Source organism: Pinus tabuliformis, chromosome 3_2, assembly GCF_031772625.1.
Source record: "Pinus tabuliformis cultivar Carrire ecotype Pingquan chromosome 3_2, CPIR1, whole genome shotgun sequence".
NCBI lineage: Eukaryota > Viridiplantae > Streptophyta > Pinopsida > Pinales > Pinaceae > Pinus > Pinus tabuliformis.
In genome coordinates, this window is record NC_142302.1 from 363,204,454 (window position 1) to 363,216,571 (window position 12,118).

Consider the following 12,118-nt stretch of genomic DNA (forward strand, 5'->3'; position numbering starts at 1 on the left):
GGCTAACATGTTTGATGACATTTCTCCAGAACCTGATTTGCCTAAGTACGAGGATATGATGATGATTTTGATGAGAAACCAGTGGCATGTTTTCAACACTTTAAGGAAGATAGTCAGCTTGCACATGTGGTTTATGACAAAGAGGAGGAGTTTGATGAAAGTTATGAATTAGGTAAGATATTTTATAGTTTGGATAATGAACACAACGAGAGTGATGAAATGGATGACGGTAAATATTTACCTCTATATAATGTTGCATTTGAATTTATAAAGGAAAATTATAAACTCACTAAAGCAGAGAAGTAGTCTAAAGCTAGTTTAAAATGGCAACAACCTTGTTTGATTTTGAATGATTTGATATCTAATTATTTGGATGGGTTTTGCAGTCTTAGTGATCCTCCTTTAGTTTTTTTTTAAAACAAGGGTGAGGAAGTTTTAATTAAGAAATCTTTTAGCTTTGATAGAGAGCATGGAGAGGATCATGAAATTATTGACCAAGACTCCTTACCTTTGTGTTTCTCTTCATTTGAAAGAATAAGAGAAAACTATAAGGTTACCAAGGAAGCAAATAATCAAGTTAATAGTAGTTGGCAACCTTTTCCTGAAGTTGTTGAGAATATTGTTTGTAACATAGAACCTTTTTTCAGTCCATTACCAAGCAACATTCATTTTGGAAATGCAGCTGAAAATGTGGAACATGAAGAGTTTATAGAAAACCATGTAGCCTCATTGGAACTAATGTATGACAAGTTGCAACAATCCTCTCAAGCTCTCCTTGATCCAATAGCTAATGTTTTGGATCATATCTGTATTCAAATTCCTTCTTCATTAGTTAATTATGAGCTTCGATGACACGAATTTGATCAGGCAACTGGCTTCATTGTCTTGTTTAGGAGGAGTCTCATTACAAAGTTCATCCAAAAATTTGCAGTCTACATCTGTTTCTCTTGAGAATGACAAACTTCATTTTATAAAACAACCAATGTCTAAAAGGGAAGAATATTCTTGTCTCATTGTTGATCATCAAGAAAAGGTAGTCATTCACGAGTTTCAGGATCCTTTTGTCAAGTTGTTGTAGTCATCAAGGGAGATGATTTTTATTATGTTTACGGATCATGTAAACATGTTCAGTGGACACTTGGAGTGGCCTAGCTTTTGTTTTTTCTATCTGCTCAAGGAAAATACAAGAAAAATACAAGAAAAATTCAAATAGGTAGCCATTTGTTTGATTGGTTACACTGGAGGGATCATTTCACATGATTGTATAGACATGTTCAGCAGGTTTGTAATTATCATCAGAAGTTTGAAGCCTGAGGAGAAGGCCATAAGGCTTCTATGGTCAACTGCTATTTTCTTTTTGTTAAAAAAAAGTCATAAAGTCAGTTTTTGAGTCAGTTTTTCAGTTCGTTTTTAGTTTGAGTTTAGTCTTTGCATTTTGACTTCATGCACAATAGGCAAGGATAATTGGTCTATGGTGTTCTTGACACCTCATAAGGAGCTGCCATCCCCAGTTGGATCCAATGTTAGTGTCAGCTAATTCAACCTATCAAAAATGATCAAATATGCTCTTACAAAGTTTTCTTAGGGTATTAAGTCAACTTTTTGTCATTTGAGTGAGTCTTCAAATAAAAATTTGATCATTGACTAGTGTGTCTAGGGTTATTTCCACTCTCTCAAGAATTTCATATGCTGATCACTTTCATCACTCATTTGCACCTATCTACCATCCTAGCATCAAACTACCCCCTCTCCTTTGCATAAAATTGTGATTCCATAGCCCTCACTGGAAAAAATTGTCCCTTGTTGCACACATAGAGCCCTCGCTGTGCACCTGGACAACACGCTACACACTGATATCTATGCTATTTCTCAATAGTTATGAGAAAGAAAAGGAGTCGTACAATATTTATTTAGAGGTAAATATTAGTAGTTGGATTACTAACTATCAATACTAATGAAAAGGAAGAATGGGATTATACTCAATAGTTATGAGAAAGAAAAGGAGTGGTACAATACTATTTTAGATATATAGATTGGTAGTCAGATTACTAACTATCAATTCTGATGAAAAGGAAGAATGGGAGTATAAAACTACTTCATGGGTATGGATGATGTATACGTTCTAGAGGTTTTCGAATTGACTCAAGGGGAGGGACAAAAGTTGTCAATGGTGATTGTGTGTTGTACAAGAGACGTAGAAGTGGTGGAAGTGGAATTAGAGAAAAATTTGTGGAAAGAAAATAGAATGCATGAGGGTTTTAAGAATGTGACTTTTAGTAGAAGGTTGAATAAACCCTTCTCAGACATGATGAATGCTAAATTAATTTGTTGATTAAGCATACTAACAAAGGGGAGGGGATGTAATGAGGAATTATTTGATAGAGAATGACATAGAGAATGACTCCCTTTTTTGTTGTGGGATCTCTTTGTGGCAACCCTATAAATGATAATAGGCCCTTTCTCAAAACAATATACTATTTTTTGTGTGTATGCAGTGTCTCCCTCATGTCTCTACCTTGTGATTGTTAAATTTTCTACAATAATAAACAATAGAAACTAATTTTGTAATTTGATAATTACTTTCCAATGATTTTCAATTTAGTTATCTTATGTCACATATATCGTTAAGCAATTTTACACAGAAAATATCAAGAGTAATGCAATGAAAACAATATGATTATAAAGAGACATCCAAGCACAATAGAGACCACAAATTTATCCTCCGAAAACCTAGCCTTCAGAAAAATCTAGAAACTTTTATTTTTAGAAATTGTTCTTTAGCAATATTTACAAATCCAAGAGAATTCTAGAAATCTATGCCACAAATCCAAGTCCAAGATATTACTTAAACCCGGTCAAATGTCAACTAGTCAATAGTGGTCAAACCTCAAAAATGAAAGAAATTAGTGTTGTTCAATGCTGGTCAACAATTAAAAATTTCTGCACGAGGTTAGCTCAGTCTTGTAGTGTGGTCAAACTTCCCCCTTTTCTGTGCTCAAATTCAGTCAAACTCTCAATCAAACACAACAGATCTTTTATCAAACAGATTAGGTCAAAATTGGTCAAATGATAGTTTTTTTTTTTTTTTGGTCAACCTTCATATTTCCACTTGACTTAACATGTGTGGATCATAAAATAGAATAATGTGTGTGATTCGAATTGGTCCAAATGTGAAGGCCAACTTCTGTTTTTATATTTGTCAAATGTGTGACTTTTTGACCAAAAGTCACACCTCTTTATCATGGGGCCAATTCGACCATTTAGGGCCTACATTGAGCCCAAAAATATATAGTTTAAGTTGTCATTTCCATAATTTTACCATAAAAGAACTTCTTGGAGACTATCCTCATACTCATAATACCAACCTTCTTCCTAATTATATCGAGAGAGTTGAGGCTTTGTTGACAACTTACATAATCCTTTTCCAAAAAAAATCTTGGAAGGTTTGATCTCCATGTCATATTCATGAAGCGTAGTTATCTAGTTTTCTCAATTTTGTCCTAGGTATATTTGTACCAAAATATTTCTAACAATAGGATCAGGCGGAAAAATTTTAGTGTGAACCTTTAACAGAAAAGGAAGAAAGTACTTTACTGCCTTATATATGGAAAATGGTTTTTTATCAATGTTAAAATATTCTAACTCTCCTCCATGCAATGCTAAACTCGTGAAAGATATTGGAACCTCTACATTTTTGGCATTCTTCCGAGTTAAGAAAGTTGCATAAGAAGAGCCATAAACAATGTAATACCCCTCCATTACGTCAGTGATGTAAAAACATTTACATATGCTATTTAGGTTAGTGAGCTAAAAACATGAGATAAATAGGTTAGTGAGCCAAGGTTTATTTTGAGGCCAGCATGCCATGTAAATATGTTTATTAGTTTTTGGGGCAAGTGTACCCAAGAATATATGCCTCTAAAGGATTTGAAGCTGGGGAGCCTTGTATTGTAATCGTGATGTAAAATATGTACATATATTAATAAAATAAGTTGGTTGCAAAACAACTCCACGAAAAGGAGTATGGGGGGCATGAAACTCCATGGAATAAGGGAAATAATATTGGTGTGATGATTTTAGTGAAAAGGAACTAAGCCCATGTAGCTTTAGAAGGTGCCATTTGGCAAAATAAGGCATGATGATTTTGGTGAAAAGGCACTGAAGCCCATGTGGCTTTAGAATGTGCCATGTGGAAAGAGAGGTCGTGCATTTATAAAGTGAATATTTTTCCTATGAAAGGGGGCTCACACTCATGTAGGAAGGCATGGAGTTAGTTTCTTACGAATACATTTTTTTGTGAGATTTGGAGTTTGGGGATTATGGCTAGAGAGTGGAATTAGTGATTCACTTTCGCATCCCTGGAGTTTTGGTCTGACTTAGTTTGGTGACCAATCGGTGAGTCTGGAGTTTTGGGATTTCTAATTGACTGGGAGTTATTTGGTTTGTCCTGGAAGGGTATGTGGAAGTTTTGGATAACATTAAGAGTCGTTGGAAGTCGTAAGGCTGATACCATCCCTAGCTAGCTGTAAGGCACCCTAAAAGCTAGTGGCATCACTGAGGGACTATTGGGTATAGAGAAGGAATATATCACTTGGGCACAACTTGCAAGCAATGTGAGCTTGTGGTTGGAGTTCGAGACAACTGGGTTTGTCTTGGCCAATGTTGATGTTTGGTACTCAATGTACAGATTATTTCCCATGGAGTTGAGGCCCGAGCTCGAGGGTGACCCATGGTTGAGAGTTTATGTACCATGTGGTCTATGGCTTGGTGGAACATTTAATGTATGTTGTTAGTCATCCTTTTCATATAAGTGTTCTATTTTCATTTAACTATGATTCATGTGTATTGCTTGTAAATCCTATTTATGGGATATTGATACATAATTTAATTTTTGTGCATGAATTTATTCCTCTTTGTATAACCCAATTTAATTGCATGAACAATTATTGTTTTATTGTTGAGCATGGAATTAATTATGCCCTTAGTTATGAATTTCATTACCAAAACATATAATTTGAAGGTTATTTCTAGGAATAACCAATGGTCATGGAAATGTTGATATTAACAAGTTAAAAGAAATTGGATAATCCAGGGTTGTCATCAAGGGCCACTAGGCATGATGTCCCTAATTGGCATAATTAATTAGCTAGCTGTGAGCTGGTGCCATTATAGGGAGCCTAATAGTGAACTGAGATACGTTTGTTTGTATAAGAGAATTGTATTTCCACTAAAATTTTGTAATTGTTGGTTGTGGGTATTATATGAAGTCACCTAGCATGAGATCAAGGATGTTACAAGTTGGTATCAAAGCCAAAGTTGCAATGTTGGGCTTGCATGGCACAAAATATCCTTACAGGAAGAGTTGCAGGTTGTTCACCAAATGTTTTACATAACTTGTAGAAATGGAAGTGGAAGGATCATTCAATTTGAGGAGAGATCCATAGAAACCGAGAGTAAAAAGGGATTAAATTAAGTTACAAGCTCCAAAAATTGTGGACCAGCAGGTGAATTTTAGAAACAAATTGCTAAAATCACATAAGTGGAAGGATTCAAGAAGACAACCTGAAATTTTTGTTGGTTACTATGTAATTCCCCGCTAATTCATAGTGGAGTTATTCATTAATCACAATAAAATTTTCCATCAGAGGTTAGGGTTCTAGGTGTTGAAGAATGTAGCTATGGTCAATCTTCATAATCCTTGATGTATTTATAATACTATTTAAAAACACGAAATAAAATTAAAAGAAAAGAAATCAACAAATCCACCTAAAATTAAAATCCTTGAAAATAGCTCATACTCACGTGAATAACATATTTACCACTTGTTATTTCCCACCATAATTTAAGCAGTCAAGTATTTGCCTAAAAGACATGATAGGAATAAGATGTAAATAAATATAATTACCATGAGTTATTTCCCACCATTATTAAAGTGTTCAACAATTTAACAAATATGAGTAAAAACATAAATGTGTATACTTAGAAGAATTTAATTTGAAAAGAGACGTGATCTAATTTACAAAGAGACATGTCTCTTGGGTATCTTGGGTATAAAATTCACTTGAAAATTTGCGCTTTATATGTTCACTTATCACTCATGCATCTCTCTCTCTTACACACATGATCTCACATATACTTAGTTCCTCATCTTTAGCTGAACATATGGTGAAATCCAAACACCATGTCTGCTTTGAGGATTCTCGGGTCATTGCTAGGGTTGATCACTTCCATCATAGGAAGCTTGGAGAGGACATTGAAATTGACAAGAACGCAATTAATCTTAACTCGGAAGATGGTTGCAAGTTAAGTAGAAGTTGGATCCCTTCCCTCTCTTCGTAATTTCGTTATTATTATTATTATCTATTTATTTATTATTTATTATTTTAAATTAACATATATATTCTTAACTTTCCTATTATAATATTATTTAATGTTTTAATATAATAACATTTAAAACTAATTATTAACTAATATTAATCTTATTTTAAAAACTATTTGTTAAAACAATATATATTAAACTTTTCTATTTTTTTATTTTTGTTAATATATGTTTATAAATATATTTTCTTTATTCCATTAATATTAATTTAATTTAATTTAATTCAATATTAGCTATGATTTATTCTTTTATATCAACATATACGATTTTTCTTTAGTGAGACTTTTTGGAAGCTTTTCCAATGGGTTTTTCTGGTCTAATTTATCTAAAATCTTACAGGAATTTATTGAAATCACAAGCTTGAAGGGTAAAACTTACACAATTGAAGTGCCCTAGGGTTTTTAAGGGTGTTGAATCCTTATATACACTCAAAAAAATAGATTAAATAGCACAAATCAATATTTCACCTCAAATTGTTTCGCCGAATTCCGGCACCAGAAAGTCCAAAAGGTCGCACTAAAGACAACTCCTTAACATATATATCCTTTCTGACTTTCATATTATAATATTATCCAATATTTTAATATAATAACATTTAAAACTAATTGTTGATTAATATTAATCTTAGTTTAAACACTATATATATATATATATATATTAAACGTATTTTTAATTATTAATATACATTTATAAATACATATTATTTGTTCCTTTACCATTAATTTTATTTAATTGAATTTAAGTCAAGATTATTTTAAGCTACAAATAAAAATAAAATAAAATAAAACAAAATGATGATAAAAATAATAAGGATATAAATTTATTAATTCAACAACTAATTTTTAACAGCTAATTCCTAATAGCTAACTTTGGAACCAAATGCATCTCTATTATTTAAACTTCTAGATTGATTGAATTTTTTACCTTTGTCATCGGGATGAATCACATTGATGCCTCAAAATGTTGACCAAATCTTAATAATGTGATGTATCGCAAAGGAAATCTAATTATATCCCAAGTTTTTTAATATTATGATCTCTACTTTCCTTTCATGGTTATTGGTTGAATTTCTGAAGTGTGATTGCTTGATGAAGATAAAACAAGTGTAATATATTCACAAGTAATCACCATAGTTTAGCAATAGTGCTTGTATCCATTTATTTTTCAACATGGTGTAAGATTCTTAGTGAAGCAAGGAAGTTTAAGATCACATCTAAGCCTATGCAAGGAACCGAGTCAATCTTTGCTTACTAGCAAAGCTAAAGATCAAGGGCACAAGTTAACAAGAAGGATATTTCAAGTAGACATGCTAAGTTTGGTTCATATCTTGTGTTTTGTCTCTGATGAAAGTTAAAGGACTTATGTTAGAGGGAGTATTTGTGGAAAAAAGAATTGCCTCTAGTAGAAGTTAGAGAGCCTCGTACTAGCTTCAAAGAGAGTTGATCTCTAAGTTCGAAATTATGGATTGTCATTGACATTATCTAGCTAGATAGTTTATATGTTGAAAGTTTGCAGTGGTTGAGGGACCAAACAAAATTACGACAACAAGATATGTCTTAGTGTGAGAGGGAGCACTTAGTCAAGATAATAGGGAAGAAACTATGGTGATAGACCTGGTAGAAGGGTTCGTGTATCATCATGGTATAGTTGGTCATGGGAAAGCCAGTTATGTTTTGAGATTTTGAAGTACTGCTACATATTCATATTATATCAAGAGTGTTGGAGACATAAATATTTCATTAGGATATTGTTTCAATCTAGGCTCCATTATGACTATGAGCTTGAAGTAGACATTTTTTTTACTCTGTATTATAGTGGCCAAGTATATTGTAGCTAGATTGGTATGTTGAGAAGTAGTATGGTTTCAGAGGTTACTTGCAGGATTGCCTTGATCATGTGCAGGTGATGGCCATGATGTTAGGTTGAAGCACCATGAGATTCAATACCGAGACATAGTACATAAAGAAGTAGAGTGACTTCAATATTACTTTACAATATAGAAGATTGTTGGTAAATCCTTTGTCCCAAGGTGAAGTCTATGTATATACTTTAGGAAAAAATTTGGACTTGTTGAGAATGTTTTTCTCAATGTTGGCTGAAAATCTTCTTGTGTCGTATATGTTGACTAGAATTAGAGAGAATGGTCTCGTAAAGGACATACTTCTTTGTGAGTCACGTATATTGGCCAAGATTAGGAAGAATGGTACTAGAGGACTAGAATTACTTAGATATAGTGTGGCCTTCCAATATCAATTTCGTGAGCATTAACCCCATAATTACTCATATAGATTGTGGCCTTTGGGGATTCACCATGTGTCAGGTACCAACTAGAATGATGGTGAACCAAGACTAATATGTATCCCATGTATCAGATAGACCAAAGTTATGGTGACTAGCTTATGCTAATGATGTGTCATGTGTTATAGTTTATTCTTATTGAGAGTGTATGAAAAGAGAACACGTTAAGTTGTGGACATTAAAGAACCCTAACAATAGAAATGATTATAGAACCCTTTAGATCTGCAACAGATATAAGAAATAAAACCTGCAAACTTCCAAATCTATGCAACAAAAGTAGTTATACAGCAAAAAGAAATAAGAACTATAGTGAATAATAACTCCAAAATGACCAATGGACAAGACAAGAATATGAAATTGTAATTTTATTATGTAACACCTAGTGAAAGGAATAGGTAAAATGTTACAAGTCGACCTCAAATGGGATGGGTTTTTGGTTGTCCTCAATGCTTCGTCTTGGTAGAGTCTCTCCTCTCTACAATGTATAAACCCAGAAAAAATGTGTGTAGAGGTCAAATGAGAACTCAAGAATGAAAAGAAATGGAAAGTGGTGGTGATAACAATCAGATCTACAATAGTGAGTGCAATAATGAAAATAATAAAAAGTGAATAATCAATGTAAAACCCTTCATTTTCTAACAAAATATTAGGTTATTCTCGAATAATGGAAAATAATAAAATATTATTAACCAAATTCTAGACCTAACCACTTGGAATATTTTATTATATTTTGTTGGAGGGAAAAAGTATTTAATTTGGTAAAATACTTGTATTTAGAAATAACAAATAATTAAATGATTTATTTATTATTTCAAAAATGTAGTTAAAGAATAATAAACAAATAATGGTTTGTTTAATTATTCCTAGGTGATTTAGTCAAATTTAACATCGAATAATAACTAAATAATGATTAATTAATTATTCCTCGACAAAAATAAGATAAATAATGGTTTATCTAATTATTTCTCATGATTGGGTCAAATATGACAAGGAATATTAGTTAAACAATGATTTAATTAATTATTCCTAGAGGAACATTAAATAAATAATGATTTATTTAAGTATTCCTCCTGTGTTTAACCAGAAATAACTTAATAAATGTGGTTTATCAAGTAATTTTTTATGGTGAAAGAAATTTTGCTTATGGTAAAATTGGTCTTATATGTGTATTTCGATCCATCTAGTTAGATATGGTTAGATGACCAATTTTTTGGGGATAACAGATTGCCCCCAAACGTACGAGTGTTAGGAGAAAAATATATGACCGAAGTACATTGTAAGAACACAATCACTAGACATTGAAGGGAAGTCAAAGAGAATGAGAGATCAATGGGGCTGAAGCAAGAGAGGACAAGAACTGGGGGGGGGAGACAAACTAACTGATGTAAGTCTCCTTTGATGTTGTGGTACCTAATCTCAGTGAGGCAGGGGAGGCATACCTATAGCTACCAAGATAACTCAGTACAAAGAATAATGATGCGCCTAGAAAAAATGAAACTAAGCAATAAAGTACATGATAAATGGTAATGACATGCTGGCATTAATGGGCCAAAAAATAATATAAGGCATCCCATATACATAATGCTCCTGGAAAAGACATTAGCCAAGACTGAATACGCTAACATTTGAGTACATGAGACATAATGCCTTTCCCTCTGAAATGGGTGGGAGGGGAGGTGTAACAACCAATGAAGCGCCGCTAAACAGGAAAGGGCTCTAGAAAACTGAATGGATCATCTGGAGGAGATATGCAGTTATTAGTGCTGCAACTGGCTGGAACCGAACCCATCAAATCTATGAAACTTCATCTGAGGTTGTAGGATAATCTAAGGTCATCTAGGCATGTGGGGGGGTTTTTTAAGGGACACCCCCTCATGAGTTCTGAAACATCTCACACACACCTGGGAATCACTAGTACAATTTGCTACATCACTGGGGCATCAAGTGTATGCATCACAAACATGGGAAGCAATCAATTCAAAGGGAAATAAGGATTCCCTTTTCTTAATCTGAGGCATCGAACAAGAATGGAAGCTGGAAACAAGTTACACCACCCTCAAGGCCATTCTTATGGAATGAATGTGCTGATGTTGACTTAATACGACCCATCATAGGTGACACAATGAGAATACTCAACTAAGGCACGAGGAAAAATAATAATGTGACTGATGGACTGACACCAAGAATGATAAGGGGGTGGGGATTGAGGGACAAACATATGACTTCCCTTGTCAAAGCATAAAGTGCATGGTTGACCTGGAAGAGACTGACTCAACTCCAGAGGGGATGGTGGATGGTATGACTGGAGGCGAAAAATGGACAACATGAGATGAATCAGATGTAATGATGGATGAAAAACTATAATGGGACACAATGGGACTTGAAATAGACTCCATGGATACAAGGGTGACTCATCGTGGATGCTCTGAACGAGGGTGACTCGATGGTGTTGCTACACAGAATATGCCCAAGGGTACCATGAAAAAATGAGTGAATGATGGTTACTCATGACTAAAATCGACACTTGAGATGACAAGTTCCAAGGGAAAGTGGTCCCAAAGTAGAACTGACTCATATGAAGAAATTCAATTTTAAGAGGCGGTAAAGTGATGCTTCATTGAAAGAATGGTTTCCTAGAAAAGTATCAAATTACTAAAAACTAAAAGAAATCCATTAGAGTACTGAGTGATATCTTCCAAATGGTGTTTTTGGTTCATCAAATAGAGCTACGGTTTGGTTGCAATGTGTGACAGAACAATTGTGGGTTTTCCTAGAAAGGCGATTTTTCCCTCCAATTTAATTCATTTGCTAAGTGAGTTGTGGTGAATTTGGAGAGGAGGAGAAAGCCCTAAATCTTGTGGAGATCATAACGGACAAAATGACCAATAGAATTAATATCTACAAATTTTAGGTAGGTTGTCTTACTTGTCTCTTTAATTCCAACAGATTAAATTTTCAGTTTAGGGCCCCATATCTCACTCGGACACCCGTTCTCATATTCTTAGCCAAATCGCACTTTTTAGGCCCATAAGTGTGCTTTGGCTTATAGGAAATAGTGGAAAACCTGAGAGATCATAGGTTCTGGGAAGAAAGTTGTGATGTGGAGCCGAGAAGGACAATGGTCTCTTAGTTGGGTAAGTTGTAAGGGCAGAGTTGTGAAGTGGAGTGATTTTGTCTCTAAATTGACAATACTTAATGGTGTAATGTAGATATGGTAGAGCTCATGATCAACTGACATGAACAAGATTTGGATGCCCTTCATTCCGACATTTAGGGGAATCATGTGGTGCGAGGGGCGTTGGCTCATTAAGAAGTTCTCAAGTTGTTGGAGAACCCACTAATGAGGACACGCGAGCCCTTGCTGTTAAGGATCGTGAGCTATTGGGATCTAGACAGCGAGGTATTTACAGTGCAGGGGAACAAGATTGAGTTGACATACCA